Source organism: Macaca fascicularis, chromosome 12, assembly GCF_037993035.2.
Source record: "Macaca fascicularis isolate 582-1 chromosome 12, T2T-MFA8v1.1".
NCBI classification, from domain to species: domain Eukaryota; kingdom Metazoa; phylum Chordata; class Mammalia; order Primates; family Cercopithecidae; genus Macaca; species Macaca fascicularis.
Genome location: NC_088386.1, coordinates 104845434 through 104864312, shown reverse-complemented (window position 1 = coordinate 104864312; position 18879 = coordinate 104845434). Strand labels below are relative to the sequence as shown.

Here is an 18879-nt window from a genome sequence, read left to right as displayed (position 1 = left end):
TTGGATAACATCAAACCTTGAGAGCCAACTTGAACATGCTCCCATTGGACAATTTAAAAATAGAAAAGAATAATAACTACAACAGAGTAAACACATCACATTTATTTAAATTCATGATTTACAAATGATACTGAATAAAGTACTACTTGGTTACTTTTTGAAGAAGCTAAGGAATTAACTCATTACCTTCACCTTCACTATTTTTCAGAGTAATAAATGTTCATCTTTCCTTTCCAATACACATAGTACTCAGGATATCTAAATAGTTAATGAAGCAAAGGTTTTTGTTTATTAATAAATTAGAAAAGATATAATTAGGAAAAAATTATTGTTTTGAAACATTAAAGAAAATAAAAGACCTAAGAAACAACCTTCAATGTCAGCAAAACAACCCTCAATGATGGCTAAAGAATAATAGGTATAAAGTGATGAAGGTATTTATAATAAATGGGTCAGGCTGACTATGTCAGAACCAAATAATAAATTGCTCCATTTGAAAAAAAAATAGAGTTATACCAGATATAACATAATAATACTGGATGGACGTATACAACACTGTCCATAAAATATTCATGGCCAAATAAATACCAACACATGACACTTGATTTAATCAACTTTTTAGATGAGCACTTTCTAATATAATTTTTTGTAATGATAGGAATGTTCTATATCAATGATGTCAATACAGTAGCCCATTAACCACATTTATTATTGCACACTTGAAATATAGCTAGTTAGTGAGAAATTGAATTTTTATTTTGATTTAATTCATTTGTGTTTAAATTTAAAAGTCACATATGTTTAGTAGCTACTGCACAGGAGAGTGCAACTGGATCTAAATACATTCAAAGGACAGAATGGTAAGGTAAATGACACTATGGAAAATCAGTTAGCAAAATCCAGGCTATGAGAACTACTATAGGATAAATAGTCAACTTTCTTCAACAAATTACCTAAAAAGGGGAAAAGGGCACAAGATGAGATTAGATACTAACAAATGTCTAGGAGATGTGGTAAGAAGAATAATAGTCCCCAAAGATATCTACATACTAATCCTCAGAACTTGTGAATATGTTACATTGGCAAGACAGCCTTTGTAGATATTAAACTACAGATCTTGAAATGAGAAGGGTATCCTGGATTATGCAGGTTAATTTAATGTAATTAAAAGTATCATTGTTAGTGAAAGATGGAGGTAGGAGAGTCAGAGAAGATGTGATGAAGGAAGCAGAGGTGGAAGTGATGTGGTTGTTGAGATTGAAAGCAGCAGGGTGCTATAAGCCAAAAAATACACGCAGTTTCCAGAAGCTGGAAAAGCCAAATAAAAGAAATCTCCCCTCGAACTCCCAGAAGGGATGCAGCTCTGCCAATAGCTCAATTTTAGCCCAGTGAGACTCATTTCAGATTTCCAGCATTCAGAACTTAAGATAATACATTTGTGTTGTTTTGAGGCAGGAGACATATGAATCAAATGCAATGTGTGGATTTCATGTGGATACTGATTTCAACAAAATGTGCTAAGGAATTTACAAAACAGCAACTCCATCCTAAAGTAAATGACAGGAAAGGAATTGTTTGACAATTCACCTTAGTGTGCACAATTTTTTGAAACCAACCAATCAGCATCAGCCCCTTGCAAATTGGAACAGGCTCACTCCGATAGCATGCCTATGATTGTCAACCAACACATGAGTCTCACCCAAGTAACATATTCCATAAATTATGTCAATCTACTTACCATTCTTAAAGTCTGCCAAACCATGCTTCCCATAACTCCACTGTTATCTGATATAATACCAGCAGTCTATTTTGCTAGGTAAAACAATCAGACAAGCATAATTATTCTTAACTGTAACAAGTAACAAATTCCACTATTTCTTTTTATTTCAGACATGGATGAGTGTTTTCATCATTTTTTACAGCAGTGGAGTTTGCACTATTGCTTTGAAAATCCTTGCTTGACAGCATTCCAAGCACACATTAGGAACAGACAGTCCACCCACCAGGCACATTTACTGGACTTCTTGTGCCAGAACTCCATCTGTGTTTCAAAACTGCCGATAAGTTAGATGGTTTCAACAAAATTATGATCTTTGCCTAATTTATTTGAGTTCTCATTACTGGATTTATTTTGTTTTCCTAGGATTTATAATCAATTAGATATTTGTGTAAGACATTGCTTTAAGGTAACAGCGATGCAGGACAGGCAAGCCCCCAAATTGGGGCTTAGCCCAGGAGGGTTCTTGGCTTTGCCCAGGAAAGAATTCAAGGGCAAGGCAATGTTGTTAAACAGCAACTTTCATTGAAGCTGCAGTACATGGCAGCAGCAGAGGTATTGCTCCTTGAGAAAAAAGCTACTTATAGGCAGTGTGCCCAGAGTAGCAGTTCACAGGCAGTTCTGAACTCATATTTATACCCACTTATATCCACAATTATATGCACATTAAGGGTAAATTTATGCAGAAATCTCTAGAAAGAGGGTGGTTAACTTCTGGGTTGTCAGGTCATTGCCATGGAAGGGGATGGAAACTTCCAGATGTTGTCATGGCAATGGTAAACTGACATGGCATACTGGTGGGCATGTCTTTTGGGGAGATGCTTTCACCTTGGACCTCTTTTAGCTGGTACTCAATTTGGTCTGGGGTTCAATCCCTGCCTCTGGAGTCTAGCCTGCCTCCTACCTCAATAGGAACTAGCCCTTTCTATAAAGTAATTAGACCTCTTTAGTAAGGTACCACTGATAAGTAATTTTATCTGAATAGTAATATATTAGCCTTTTTGTTTTGGAGATATAACATTTGTTAAATATATTTAAAATTAACCTGATTATTATTCTGCTATTTGCTTTTCTTTTGCTGTTATTGTTTTATATGGACAAAGTCTTATTTCATGTTGTTTTTGTTTCTCCTGGATTGCTTATTTCCATTGAATATACAATGTAGTGATCCAGAGGGAATGGATAAAGGCACAAAAACTCTTGGTCTCCAATCAAATCCACACAGGCCCTGAGGTTTAAGAATAGGAGGTCCATTAGATTGCTGACATTTTGTGGAAAATCTATTGGTCAAACTTTGCTTTGATCGCATAAAAACTTCATGAGAGCACTCCCCTGTTTTGCTAGTTTATGAAAGAATGTCACTGTGCTTAGTCTGCATTCCAAGATCCACAATTGTTGAGTTATTGATTTTATAGCCCCTTCCTAACCTTTGCTTGGTGGGGGAACCCAGGACACTATTCATTAGCCCATCTGTTGACAACCATAGTAAAATGATTTTCTTACTCAGAAGGAGTTAGGTATCTCAGTCTCTACCTCCTCCAAGAAGAACTCTTGCTATGTAAACAAATTTGCACTAAAATTTAATTATTGAACTTTCCTTAGTACATAACAAGACAAAATTGTCATAGAGTAACAATGATCATCATGGAAAACATTTTTTTTACTTATAAAAATCAATAAATCAATACATTTAAGCAGGCCTTTATAAAAATGAGGCAATACAACATCTAACAGTCAATATCAGCTTCTTTAATTGGTGTGTTGAAGACTCGGACAAAATTTTAACTCCAAGAGAGTTTCTTTCAAGTATTTTTTAATCTGGTAAAACCAATCCTCATTTTTTTCCCTGTCTCTTACCTGTGCTCTAAATGAGCTTCCTTCTCTTTAGAATTTTAAGAAAAATAAATAACATTCTAAAATTGATAGGCCAAAAACCTATAGGAATTCAGATGTACAGAAATAGAGTTTAAAAACCTTGCTGGAAACAAATTATGAGTTATAATTAAGAATTTTTCTAAACTCCAAGAAGTTAGAAAGAAATGTGATACAGATCAATATTGAATGGATTTTGTTAGATGCTTGCATATTGTCCTGAACTACAGATCTGTGCCAACTGCTTTAAGTAATTGTAGCCCTTTAGAGGGGAGAAATACTCAAAAGCAACAGAGTAGGAAAAATAAGACTTGCATAACATAACTATGGGAAAGACAAAAAAGAGATTTTAAAAGCCTTTATTTCAATGTTGTATTAGCTATAATTAAAAATTAAAACAAAATAAGTATTAAAATAGAGTTCAGGAACTTTCAAACAAACAGTATTCTGGGTACATACAAAAGTGGAATTAAGGGAACCCATGTTCTCTCTTTCTTTTTTTTTTTTTTTTTGTAAATGTGATTAACCTTGAATTATTAAATTTAATAGGAAAAAATAAATTTATGTGTGAAACTACCAATTTATAAAATGTTTACTGTGTTTCCAGGTATTTTCTGAGTGCATTAAGTATTAAACGAGCTAGAAATCAATATGATAATACCTCCTTAGATAACACTGACCACTGAACTGAAAACAAAACCAAAAAGTATCTTAATAATTGGTAACCTGGTCAGGCATGGCGGCCTATGCTGTAATCCCAGCACTTGCGAGGCCAAGGCAGGAGGATTGCTTGAGGCCAGGAGTTCGATTCCAGCCTAGGCAAAATGGTGAAATCTTGTCGCTAAAAATTATAAAAAGTAGCCAGGCATGGTGGCACAAGCCTGTGGTCCCAACTACTTGAGGGACTGAAGTACAAGGATGGCTACAGCCCAGGAGACAGAGGTTGCAGTGAGCTGAGATTGTGCCACTGAACTTCAGTCTGGGCAACACAGCAAGACTGTCTCAGGAAAAATAAATAAATAAATAAATAAATAAATAAATAAATAGGATTGGCAGTGAAAATTGTCTTCTTTGGGTTCTCTCTTTGTCTAACTCTAGGTGTCAACTATGTAAATTAGGCTCATTCCACCTCCCTGCACATGGATTTTTTTCATTACATAGGATATGGATCATGGACACCCTCAAAACTGTGTCATGTCCGGCAGCAATCAGGTATCAACTTGATCGAGCCCATGAAGGAGTTCAAATTGACCCCGTGTCAGTAATGTGCCTACTGTTAGCCTAATCATTGTAAACTAGAACAGAAAATATGATGGTAATATCTGTATCATATGACAAGAGATTGAGAATTAAAGTTAAAGATTAGAGCAGAGTAATTTGACAATAAAAGGAAAGATATTGGGAAAACCAACCAATATGTCTTCATGTAAACTCTTGGAGCCCTGTCCTTCCATTCATAACACAAGGATAATAATATCTGTTTATCTGTGTCAAAATTAGAGGAAATATGTGTGAAACACATGGAACATAATTTTACCTCAATAAATGAGAGCTATATAAACTTTATTATTATCATTTTTTGTTACTATAATTATATGAGATTTCAAAACTCTATATTTTGTAGTTTGTGTTACTATTTTCCACACTAGAAACATAAACATGTGTTTATAGTAATACACACAGTTTTTAAACATAAACTCAAAGCAACCTCATATGAGTATTTAGAGAGTAAAATTAAATATTATACGGTGGAGATTTTAAAACGAAAAATTGCTTTCAAAATTTTTAATGGTATGTAAAGTGTGCTGAGGAGACATGGTCAGTAGCATAATAAATACTGCAACGCTGTCTTCCACAATGGTTGAACTAATTTACCTTCCCACCAACAGTGTAAAAGCGTTCTTATTTCTCCACATCTTCTACAGCATCTGTTGTTTCCTGACTTTTTAATGATCGCCATTCTAACTGGCGTGAGATGGTATCCCATTGTAGTTTTGATTTGCATTTCTGTAATGACCAGTGATGATGAGCATGTCTGTTCATATCCTTTGCCCACTTTTTGATGGTGTTGTTTCATTTTTTTTTCTTTTACATTTGTTTCAGTTCTTTGTAGATTCTGGATATTAGCCCTTTGTCAGATGGATAGATTGCAAAAATTTTCTCCCATTCTGTAGGTTGCCTGTTCACTCTGATGATAGTTTCTTTTGCTGTGCAGAAGCTCTTTAGTTTAATTAGATCCCATTGTCAATTTTGGCTTTTGTTACCATTGCTTTTGGTGTTTTAGTCATGAAGTCTTTGCCCATGCCTATGTCCTGAATGGTATTGCCCAGGTTTTCTTCTAGGGTTTTTATGGTTTTTAAGTCTTATGTTTAAGTCTTTAATCCATCTTGAGTTAATTTCTGTGTAAGGTGTCAGGAAGGGGTCCAGTTTCAGTTTTCTGTATATAGCTAGCCAGATTTCCCAACACCAATTATTAAATAGGGAATCCTTTTCCCATTTCTTGTTTTTGTCAGGTTTGTCAAAGATCAGATGGCTGTAGATGTGTGGCATTATTTCTGAGGCCTCTGTTCTATTCCATTGGTCTATATATCTGTTTTGGTACCAGTACCACGCTGTTTTGGTCACTGTAGCCTTGTAGTACAGCATGAAGTCAGGTAGCATGATGCCTCCAGCTTTGTGCTTTTTGCTTAGGATTTTCATGGCTATACGGCACTCTTTTTGGTTCATATGAAATTTAAAGTAGTTTTTTCTAATTCTGTGAAGAAACTCATTGGTAACTTGATGGGGATAGCATGGAATCTATAAATTACTTTGGGCAGTATTGCCATTTTCACTATATTGATTCTTTCTATCCAAGCGTGGAATGTTTTTCCATTTTTGTGTGTCCTCTTTTATTTCATTGAGCAGTGGTTTGTAGTTCTCCTTGAAGAGGTCCTTCATATTCCTTGTAAGTTGTATTCCTAGGTATTTTATTCTCTTTGTAGCAATTGTGAATGGGAGTTCACTCATGATTTGGCTCTCTGTTTGTCTATTATTGGTGTATAGGAATGCTTGTGATTTTTGCACATTGATTTTGTATCCTGAGACTTTGGTGACTCCTCAACGATCTAGAACCAAAAATACCATTTGACCCAGCAATCTCATTACTGGGTATATACCCAAAGGATTGTAATTCATTCTACTATAAAGACACGTGCATACATATGTTTATTGCAGCACTGTTCACAATAGCAAAGACTTGGAACCAACCCAAATGCCCATCAATGATAGACTGGATAAAGAAAATGTGGCACATATACATCATGGAATACTATGCAGCCATAAAAAATGATGAGTTCATATCTTTCACAGGGACATAGATGAAGCAGGAAACCATCATTCTCAGCAAACTAACACAGGAACAGAAAACCAAACACTGCATGTTCTCACTCATAAGTGTGAGTTGAACAATGAGAACACATGGACATAGGGAGGGGAACATCACATATTGGGGCATTTCTGGGGGTGGGAGCCTAGGGGAGGGATGGCATTAGGAGAAATACCTAATGTAGATGATAGGTGTAGCAAACCATCATGGCACATGTGTACCTATGTAACTAACCTGCACGTTCTGCACATGTGTCCCAGAACTTAAAGTATAATAATAATAAATAAATAAATCCCTTTAAAAAAAGAATACTGTAATGAGGTCAGAAAAGTTCAAATTCTTTCTTTACATTTATTTGGTTTGATCTTGGGGAATTTATTTAACTTTCCACTCTTGAAGTTTTTATGAATTATAGTTCCTTCTTACTTTGTGGGGTGGTTGAAAATATAAAAAGAGAAAATACATAAGAACTTAAAACTTGGAGGTACACAAAATGTCATCTAGTCCAATATGTGAAAAAGATATTAAAAAGAATATTTGTTGCTGAGCACGGTGGCTCACACCTGTAATCCCAGCGCTTTGGGAGGCCGAAGCGGGCAGGTCACTTGAGGTTAGGAGTTTGAAACCAGCCTGACCAACATGGTGAAAAACAACAACTAGCTGGGCATGGTGGTGGATGCCTGTAATCCCAGCTACTCAGGAGGCTGAGGCAGGAGAACAGCTTGAACCCAGGAGAATATAGTTTTTATAGACTAAAAAATAATGTACAAGGTGGTTTCTCTCTTTCTCTCATTAACTCACTTGTTACAAGATGAGAGACTATTGATTTATGACATAGAGAGTAAAGTAGGCTTCTGGAGTGATTCTTTGTACTCCCTCTCTCTTCACCTCAATGTCTTTGTTATTGTTTTCTCTTCCTCCCATTCAGCCTTCAATTACAAAATGGCTGTTTATGACCACTTTGAAAAATGATTATTTTTCTCATCTCCAGAGCCCCCGTAAGCAAGCTCACTAGTTTTAAGACCTAAGTCACAATTTTTTATCAATTTATCTTTAACTGTAATCATAAATTGGCTCCTTAACTTCAGGTTCACAGGTTACTTGCCAAATATTTGAAGTACATCTTTAATGATGATGATGGTGATGATAATGATGATGATGACAATGACAAATATTTAATGGGTGGCAACTGTCTACAAAATATGCAAGTTATATGCACTCTGTATGTATTATCTAATTCAACCCTGACATCTAGTGAGTAGTACATACTATTTTTTCCATTTCACAAGTGAAGAAATGTGATATTAGAAAAGTAAGATAATTTCCCAAAGTCATAAGGCTAGTAAGTTGTGGATCCACACTGTGAACAGATGTATTCAGCCTCTGGAACCTGAGCTTTTAGTCACTGTGCTACACTCATATGTCCCATATGTTCATTGTTATTGCTATGTCTCCTTTGAGCAATTCCCTACATTTTATAGATTGTTGGACAGTATTTACTAATTGTAATGTATGTGTGTGTGTCTATGTACAGGAGAGATATTGGTCTGTAATGTTTTCTTTTATTTTTCTGAATTAGGTTTCAGAATTAAGATAATACTAACCTTCTACAAAAAAGGGAAGAGTGTTCCATTCTCCTTCAATTTCTGAAAGAGTTTTTATAAGAATGAGGTCTTTTTTTCTTAATGATCTGGTAGAATACACCAGTGAAACAGTCTAGTCCAGGATAATTCTTTGGGGGAAGGGGTTTCACTTAAAAAGCAGTTTTCTTAGTTGAGACCAAGTTTTTCCAGTTTTCTCTTTCTTCTTATATTAATTTTGGCAAGCTGTGTTTGTCCATTTTATCTATTTTTTTTCAAATTCAGCATATAAGTGTTTCTTATATGGGCTTATTACTTATTTATTGTTTGAAGATCTTTGGTGATGTGACTTTTTTTCTTTCTTTATATTTCATTCCTAAAAATGTTTGCAGTTTTTTCCCTCTCTCTCTTTCCTGTATAGCCACAATCTTATCAATTTGACTGATTCTTCCAAATAGTGTTTTTTGACTACTGATTTTTCCTATTGTTTGCCATTTTCTATTTCTTGATTTATATCATATTTATGTATTTGTGTTCTTCTGTTTGCTTTGGGTTTATTTTGCTGTTTTATTTTCTTACATTGTAGCCACAGATCACTGTCAGGTTACTATCTGTTCTAATATAGGCATTTAGTGCTATAAATTTTCTTCTAAGCACTGCTTTAGCTACTCCTATGATTATTGATCTGCCATATTTTCATTATCATTTAGTTTAAAATATTTCCTGGTTTATCTTCAGATTTCTTCTTTGACTCAATGATTACTTAGATTATTTGTTAGCATTTCTATTTCCTTAATCATCCTCGGGCCAGATATGCATAGTGCATCTTGGAAATAGCTTGGACCTCATAGAGGACCCATGGTAAGTAGATAAATTAGGCCCTGGGAAAACCTTTGAGTTCTAGTCTATGTTTACTACTGCATGAAAAATAGCCAGTCTCAGCCTTAATTATGGCTTCAGAAAGAATATTTCTAATGAGCACTGTGTAAGTAAGATTCTCTTTTAATCTTATCTCCAATTTTCCAGTTCTATCTATATGCACCCAACAGTGTAAGAAGACACTCTCCAAGAGAAAGTCAAGGCCATAAAATAGCACATAAAATATCACTAGTAGCATGTGTTTTGGAGGCAGCTTCAATCTTAGCATTTCCTAAAGCAGAATTTTCTGTACTTGGCCCAAAGAATCAGTAATACATTCAGTTAATTACAAAGTAAGATGCATTAGACAACTAATATGAAAGAGAAGGAAAATCACTATCTGTATCTATATATGTATATTTATATAAGTAAATATGTATATATATTTTACATATTTTAATGACATAATGTGTATCAAGATTGACTATTCTACTATACTACTTATTTCTGATCTAGTCACAGATACATTGCAGAGCTGAAGGTCTATTTCATCTTTTTCTTCATATTAGAGTCTTTCTAAAGGATAAGTGTTATAGACTGAATGTATTCTCCCAAAAATCAGATGCTGAAACTTAGTCCCCAGTGTGATGGTATATGGATATAAGGCTCTGGGAGGTAATTAAGTCATTAAGGTAGCACCCTCATAAATGGGATTAGTGCCCTTATAAGTTGACATCAGAGAGTTAATTTGCTCTCTTCCTACCATGTGAGGATACAATGAGAAGTTGGCAGTGTGGAACCTGGAGGAGAGTCCTCATCAGAACCTAACCAGGCTGGCACCCTGATCTCAGAGTTCCAGTCTCCAGAAATGTGAGAAATAAATTTCTGTTGTTTATAAGCCACACAGTCTAAGGCATTTTGTTATAGCATCCCAATCTAAGACAAGAAGAAATTGGACATTTATAGGAACCTTTTACAATACTTTGTTAGTAAAACTCCCTCCGCTGAAAATGAAAAAATTCCCGTGTAGCTTAAAATAAGAAGGTAATTGGTTGGCTTTTGTAAGAGTAAAATCCAAAGGACTGAGCTACCTTCAGAACTGGCTGAAACCTGAAGCCCAAACAAAATCAACAAGTATCTGGCTCTCTCCTTTTATCAGCTCTGCTGAACATACGGTGGCGTCGTTCTTAGGCAGGCTACCTCCTTAGGGTGGCAGAGGAGGCCCCAGCAGGCCTAGGCTCTTAAATAATTTACTTTTCATTTCCAGTGAAATTGAATTTCTTCTCTTATAGTTTTGTCAGAAAATCTCAAATAAGATTTTGATTATCATGTCTTTGGTTCTGTGAACACTTTGTGGTGAGAACACACATGTAATGGGTTTCCCCCTGGCAAAAAAAGAATTCATGTCAAAAGAATGAAGAAGGAATTCTGGGCAGACAAAATAAACAGCTGCCATCTCAAAATGCTTATCCTGTTTTGTTCAGAATTATAATGCACAGTATGAAGAATTATTTCAATGACGAGGAGTCCAGCCTTATATATAGAGAGAAACAGAACTGCTGTGACTGTCAGAATAATCAGTATTCTGGGGTTACTTTTCCTCGTAACTTCTGTTAACCTGTCTTCCTTGCTAGAATATAAATTTCACCTATGTAAAGATTCTGAATATTAATCCTCAGCCCAGTGAATAAGTTGACATTTAATATTTAATTTGAATTAGAGATTTAATACATGTCAATATTTGTTATCGCTTGTAGATACAGACACTATCATATCATTCCAGAACTTAAGCTCCAAACATTTTGTGAAAATGGTTGTTTAGTTATTATTGTTGGTACTGTTAACAGTGATAATCCATTAAATTTATTTTTACTTTACTGATTTCCAAATGAGTTCATACTTGATCTCTTTTGGACTCTTAGTAATCTTGTATTTTTATGGGGTCATGGGTAATGCACCTGCCTAAGGGTATATCATTAAATTGGTTCAAGGTTTACATCTTGATTTTCCCATATTTATTCCTCCTATCTGTGCTGATTCTTCACATTATGTGTAGGATGTGGCAGCATGGGAGCCCAGGACATTTAAAAGTGAATAGGATTTTAAGCAGGGGGAAATGGGCAGAAGAGAAAAGCTAGTACAACAAAAGCAAATGTAATAGAGCCAACTCAATAACAACAATAAAACAAGCAATATAACTGCAATAGCAATAAAACAGAATTTCTGATAAAAGAAATGGGTTCACATTTCAATTTCATTGAGCCCTGGTACTTGCTGGATATGTGACCTTGGTAAGTTAACCTTGGAAATTTGGTTTCAAGCTCTGTCGCAATCTGGTACAGCAAGAACATCTCACATTGTTCTGATCTAAAAATCCAATAGCTGCAGACAGAAAGGGGAATAGAAAGACAAAAACAAATAAGATACCAGAGAATCAGCCTGGTCCAGATCACAGGTCATTTAGACTTATCTGTAACAATTTACAGAACCCTTATATAATTGACCAGCAATAAAGCCAAGATTCTTTAAGGATTAAATCTGTAAGAAAATTGTACACATAGCAGAAATGAAAATACAAAAGGCAGTTTCTTGCCTCTCAGGATATTCTCCTTAGCAGTTACTAACATGTAAAGAATCAATAAAAATTAGTGTAACAAACAATAGACAGGTCAGGACCTCCATAATGATAGTGTGAAAAGCTCAGTAAACTCTCTAGTGAAACAGTTATTTGACTGGTGAAAATTATATTTAAACACACACACACACACACAGCCATTTAAAGTTTCTAGATTTTCCCCAAAGGCATACAGCAAATGAAGAAACATATATTCAAGAACATCTACTAAATCTCAGTGAAAACAGAGTCAGTGACATTTGGGCCATGATCTACTCCTACATCCCTCTGCCAGCTTTATGGGATGGAAGCTCTGCTCCAGATGCTTTGTTCTCAGCAGGTGCAACCAAAAAAACAAGAGCTCTCGCTAGCTCCTAGTCTAGTGCTATGAACTTAGCCAGGAGGGAAGGTCATCAACATCTATTATCCTGCCTCAGTGCTGTGTTGCCGAAGTTCTATCCCTGGCAGGTTTGACTGCATGAAGTAGGGCTCCCTTCCCTGACACTGAGCTCCCCTTTTCCCCAACTCCCGCTCATAGGGTTAGGGCTCCAATTCAGGAATGAAAGACCAAGAATACTGGGTCCCTGATTGTTTCCATCCTAGCTTGCTCATATGTTCAAAAACCTAATGGAAACCAAGTCCAAATAATTAAAGGAAGGCATGACATCAATAACTCATCAAATATAACATAAATAGATAGAAATTATTTTTTAAGAATCATATAAAGATTCTGGAGTTTTTAAGTATAATAAAACAAGCAGTAAATTTAAGTTGGCAGAACACAGCAGACTTGAAGACAGATCAATAGAGGTCATACAATCTAAAAATATACATAAGTGAATGAAGAAAACAGTCTCAAAAAATGTAGGAAATCATTATGCATACCCACATATATATAATGGGTATACCAGAATGAGAAGAGAGGGAGGATAAGAATGAAACAATATTGAAAGAAATAATTATTGAAATTTTCCCAAGTTTGCTGAAAAGCACACCTACCCATCTAATCTACACATCTAAAAAAGCTCACTGAACTTCAAGTAGGATGAACACAAAAGAAACACACCCAAACATACCATAGCAAAAAATTTGAAACCAATGATAGAAAGAAAATCTTAAAGCAGAAAGAAAAATGACTCATAAATCACCACAAGGGGATCACAATAAGATTAGCAACTGACTTTTCAGCAGGAACAACTGAGGATAAAAACCAGGGAAATGACACATTCAAAGTCCTGAAACAAAAAAAAGCTGTCAACCGAGAACTGTATATGCAGTAAAGCCACTTTTCAAGAATAAAGATGAAGAAAAGACAGTTCCAGATAAATAAAGCCTAATAAAATTTGTTCCTATAGGGCTGTCCTTAAAAATAAGCACTAAAGAAATTCCCTCATACTGAAGGAAATGACACAAGAAAATAATGTGAATCCAAACAAAAAAAGACCAAAAAGCCCCAGTAATTATGTCAGTAATAATGAAATACTGTATATTTATATATTTCACTATTTTTCTTATCTTAATTAATTTAAAAAACAATTGCATAAAACAATGTCAAAAGATTTTATTGTTGGGCTTATGAACTTTAGAAATATACTTAACACCACCACCATAGAGGAGAGAGGTGGTAATTATTTTGAAGTTAAAAAATAATCCAGATGGTAATTATAATCTACAGGAAGAAATAAACTAACCAAAACAATGGTACATAAAAAGGTTATTTTTGAAAAATTTATAAATTCATTTATGCTCTCTTTTAGTCTCTTAGTTTCTTTAAAAGACATGAAACAATATAAAGTAATAATTATAATATTTAAAACACATAAAACAATAATTATAACAATGTATTGTTGGGGTTGTAACATATAAAGATGTAATATGTAAACCATTAGCACAAAAAGTTAGAGAAGAGCAGTGGAACTACCCAGGACTAAATTCTATATCTTAATAAAATTTAATTAATATACATTAGCAATAGATTCTGTAGAGTATATATGTCTATTGTAAGCCCTAAAACAACCACTAAAGAAATGATTTAAAAATATATATTCAAGAATCATTAAATAAATTAAATTGGTACCCTAGAAAATATTTTAGTTAGAAAAAGAAGCAACATAGCAGAAAGAAAAATCCAAAATGGTCGTTAGACATATAGAAAATAAAAGCAAGAGAGAAGACATAAATGCAACCATATCACTAAAAACATTACATGTGAACAGATTAAGCAAGCCAATAAAAAGCTAGTCAAACTAAAGTAAAAAACAAAACCCAAGTATATGACATTTGGGGAAAACACACTTTATAATCAAAGATACAAATATGTTGAAAGTATAAGAAAAAAAGAAAAAAGATATACCATACAAGCAGCTGGAATGGCTTGTACTAGTATCAGACAAAATAGACTTTGAGCCAAAATTTGTTATAAGAGATAGAGGGACATTTGTAATGAAAAAGGTTTAGTCCATCACCAATATGTAAAAGTTATAAATATATGTGCACCTAACAACCAAAAATATGTGAAGCAGAAACTTACATAATTGATGGGAGAAACAGACATTTCAACATAGTTGTGGACTTTAACCAAAAAATTGACAAATTTTGGCCACTATAAAGTGTGTTCAAGGGTGTCTGCTGGTTTTATCTAGCCAGCATTTCCCCTTTTCTAATTGTAATTAAATTATGCAAATTACACAACAATAAGGCCCTATACAATAAAAAGGTGGACATAGGGTCCAGCAACCTTATCCTATCCCACTTTTGTGGGGTAAGACTTCGGATTGGAAAAACCCAAGGGTAAAAATACAACTTGTAATGCTGGATAATTGGCTTAAAGCCTAATAATACATTTTATATTAAAATTTTGTGTTTAAATTTAAATTTTGTATCCAACTATGTTATACATTTTTGTATAAAGCTAGGATTTTAAGCCTAAATACTTGTGTGAGCTTCAGGGGAACAAGGAACCCCAACAATGACTGAAAAATGCATACACTTAGCAATCATTTTTCTAAAGTGAGAGCTCATCTCTCAGACTCAAAGGGGTGCAGGTTAAGAATCACCAGTGCAGTTTTATTTCTGGTAACATACTTCTCACGGAATGCTTCAATACTAAAACATTGTTTTTAATCAGCTAAGTACACTTAGTAATCTTGTGCCTAATATTAAAACATATTAATTTTAGTGTAACAAGCAAGGTTCCAAAATGTTTTTGTCTCCAGGTGAATAAGCTTCCATTTATCTGTGCTACATTACATTTTAAAATTCTTAGACTACTCAAAAAAAAAATCTTTCAGCAACATTTTCACTTTCTTTCAACTTGTACTAAAATTGATAAATACTCCCAAATATTCTCTGCATGCTATTTAAACATTTCAGGCCCAGAGGATTAAAGTTAAATAAAACCAATCTCTATGGTAATTCTGTCGGTTTCCTCTCACTGGGACATACTGCTAGTGTTGGCTGACAATCAGTTGCCATGTGTACCTGAGATAAAGCCTTCCCTGACCACCACAGTCTGAAAAGATCGTTTTCTTATCTGAACTCTTAAAAAACTTACAATTGGTGCCTCTCAATGGCAATTAATCATTTTCTGCTCTAGTCCATGACATATTTCCTACCGGCTGGCCTAATACTAACTCAAATTAAACCAAATTGGAGAATATGTTACTATTTCTGTGGCATTCGTGTTCTACTGACAAAAACAAATGGACAAATTGTGAAACGGCTTTTTAAAATCTTTAACAGTCGATTGATTTTGTCTTACTCTAGAAAATTTACTTTTTTAATGGCATGGAATTTTTGTTTAGTAAGTGAGGCTTGGGTCTTTCATATTTGGAAAGAGTCATCCTTCAAGAGAGGAATTGCAGCCATATGTAAAATCTGAAGAAAGGCAATGATAAGTTTTATTCTCTAATTAAAATGTGACTGAATCTTAAATGAATTTCACCAGTCCATGTCCCTGTCATCCCTGCTCTGTCCCTGTCATCCATGACTTTTTTTTTTTTTTTTTTTTCATTAGATTTGGCTTCAATCTCCTAATAGAAAATATGCTGAGGTTAGCACTGGAATATCCAGTTTCAGTTCATAGCTGGAATACTTCTTACCTCAGAAATGTTGTTCCTTCACCTATAAACATAGTCCATCTCCAACCTACTTATTTCAAAAGAATGCTATTTAGTTAGTAATCACATATAAAATATACAGGTCATTGCTTTGTAAACTGTTAAGTCTTTTTCATATGTAAAGTATTATAATATTATTATTTAACTTGATTTTTATATTACCTGCCTATCTAATATATTGGCACTGAAATTAATGCTTCATATTTTAGTGGCCAGAAATCTGGTGGACCAGGGCTAAGAAGAGCTGGTTATGTACTAGACAGCCATGAGTTACCTTTGGCCTCATACCCTCAAATCTCAGGATCTAAGGCAATGGAGAGAATTGAGTATTAAGTTCTCCCAGTTACTAGGTGCCAGGATAGCATTTCACCCAGCAATCTGTGTAGAGTTCATGCTTTAAACCATTCATGTTATACTGCTTCTTAGTACAGTCAGAATTCTGGAATGCTTCTTCAGCAATTCTGCAGGGCCCATTTCCAAGCTGCTTATTAAAGCCTGTGTTAGCAAACTTCCTGCCTGGTGTTTGTTTTGTAAATTTCCAAAAACAGTGTAAAAACTGACAAACATGTTAATTTATGTGTTGCCTTTCTTTGTCAATATGGCAGTTATTAAAAAGAAATGTTGTTTATCTTTTAAAGCTCTGAAACAGATATCCTGCTATTGTTGTCCCAGTCTTGCCTTCCATGGAGCACATGTGTGCCCCCACTGCATTCAGCTATTGGTAGCTTGAAATAAGCCGTGTTGGAAGTATTCACACTGGGAAAATGGGAAAATGCTAGAAAACAGACTCCCTTATGCTACGCCCATCCCTCAGAGCCAGTTGTTAATCATTTACCACCACACCACTAGAATTCAGCAAATCTGGGTTTATATCCTAAAATTACAACCTTGGGTAAAGTTGTAATTTCCTCCTCTGTGAGATGGTGATAATAATACTATCCACCAAATAAGATAGTTATGAGAATTAAATGAGATCATTATCATGTAGGTGTTCCTACCAGTTTATGCCTCCAGCAGCTTCTGCATCTGATAAGCATACCCCAGTTGTGGTATCCCTCTGAGTGCTTCTTCATTTACAGACTTTGATGTGATAGTTTGCTTTTCAACCTCAGTTTTCTGTTAGATCCAAAAAAGCCATTGATTTTCAGTTAGTCCAGCTTTTTCTTGTTGTAAGGATGAGATTGATGAATTTCAAGCACTTTGCATATGAGAACATGGGAATTGATTTTTTTTTTTGTATCCTCAAGCATCAGTCTCACTTTGAAGTCTTAGCTTCTTGATTTGATTAAGAAAAATTCTAACCATTTAATTCCAAACTCAAGGCAAATTTACTCAAGTTCATGTCTTGCCTTAAAAAAAGTAATTTTATTGATTCTACTTTTCTTGCATATAATGCATTACAGAAAAGTTAAAATGATATAGAAGGAAAATATCAGGCCCTGATTTTTATTGTTGTTGTTATTAATATGAAATGCATGGATATATTTTGCCACAAATATATTCTCATGGATTCTAGCTTAAAATTTCTTATCTAAAAATGCCTCAAGGTTTTTTTCTTGGTTTCTGTCCAGACATTCCTTTGTCTAACACTGATGTTACAGGCTGATAATAGCCGCCTCTGGAGCCACTAGTTTTGTGATTTTTCAGAACAGGTTTCTCTAGAGGCCTCTCAGCTGGTGCCTACATGGTGCAACAAACCTAGACTAACCATTTGTTTCAGAGCTGGTATTTTATATAAGCTATATAAGAGTCTTTATGGAAGTAAAAGAAATTGGATTTATCAAATGCTCTGGAGGATTGTTCACTCATTTTATTCTTTTTTTTTTTTTTTAGACAGAGTCTTGCTCTGTCACCAGACTGGAGTGCAGTGGTGTGATCTTGGCTCACTGCAATCTCCAGACTCCCTGGTTCAAGCCAGTCTCCCGCCCCAGCCTCTCGAATAGCTGGGATTACAGGCACGTGCCACCCCACCCAGCTAATTTTTGCACTTTTAGTAGAAACAGGGTTTCACCACGTTGGCCAGGATGGTCTCGATCTCCTGACCTCCTGATCCACCTGCCTCGGCCTCCCAAAGTGCTGGGATTACAGGCATGAGCCACTGCGCCCAACTTATTCACTCATTTTAAGAGAACAAGAGAAGAAAGCAAATTAAAAATCCACTTCTTTGTTAGTAATCCAGTTTCTGTCCATTCTTCTATGCAGGTAACAGGTCAGTGAAACTTCTGTGCTGCTGAGCCTCCATTCATGCATTCCATTATTTCAAATCTGAACATGCCCAAGGAACCGCCTTAGAGCTTATGGCTTGACTCCAGATATTGCATGGTATGGTTTCAATTTTAGATCATATACTCAGAAACTTTTTACTAAATCAGCAATATGTTTTCTATTTGCTGCTTTCGCTGTGAAATACACCTAGTAAAGAGCACAATCTTAACAAATCTTAAGAGGAAAAAAAAGTCACAAATATTTATTATCTTTTGTTTTATGCATTTGATAAGTTGTTTAAAGAATGTTCCTGGGAATGTACCAGATTTCTTTGCCTGTATTTCACAGCAAAGCTATGCATTTGGAATTGAGGCATTTTTCACCAGAATTTAGGAACAATGGTGGATAATTTAATTTGAACTGGCATTACTTATATCGTGTCACAAAATAGCATCATATTTTATCTTTAGTCTTTGACAAGAAAGTCT

At 34.8% G+C, this 18879-nt stretch overlaps 1 long non-coding RNA gene across 1 annotated transcript in view; it reads left to right on the top strand.

The window, feature by feature from the left end:
- The window catches only part of LOC135966611 (uncharacterized), a 228408-nt gene extending 209895 nt beyond the window's left edge, over positions 1-18513 (top strand). Inside the window, exon 4 of the long non-coding RNA XR_010580067.1 lies at positions 18389-18513. This is a non-coding gene — a long non-coding RNA (uncharacterized lncRNA). The remainder of the gene's footprint in view (positions 1-18388) is intronic.
- The last annotated feature ends 366 nt before the right edge of the window (positions 18514-18879 follow it).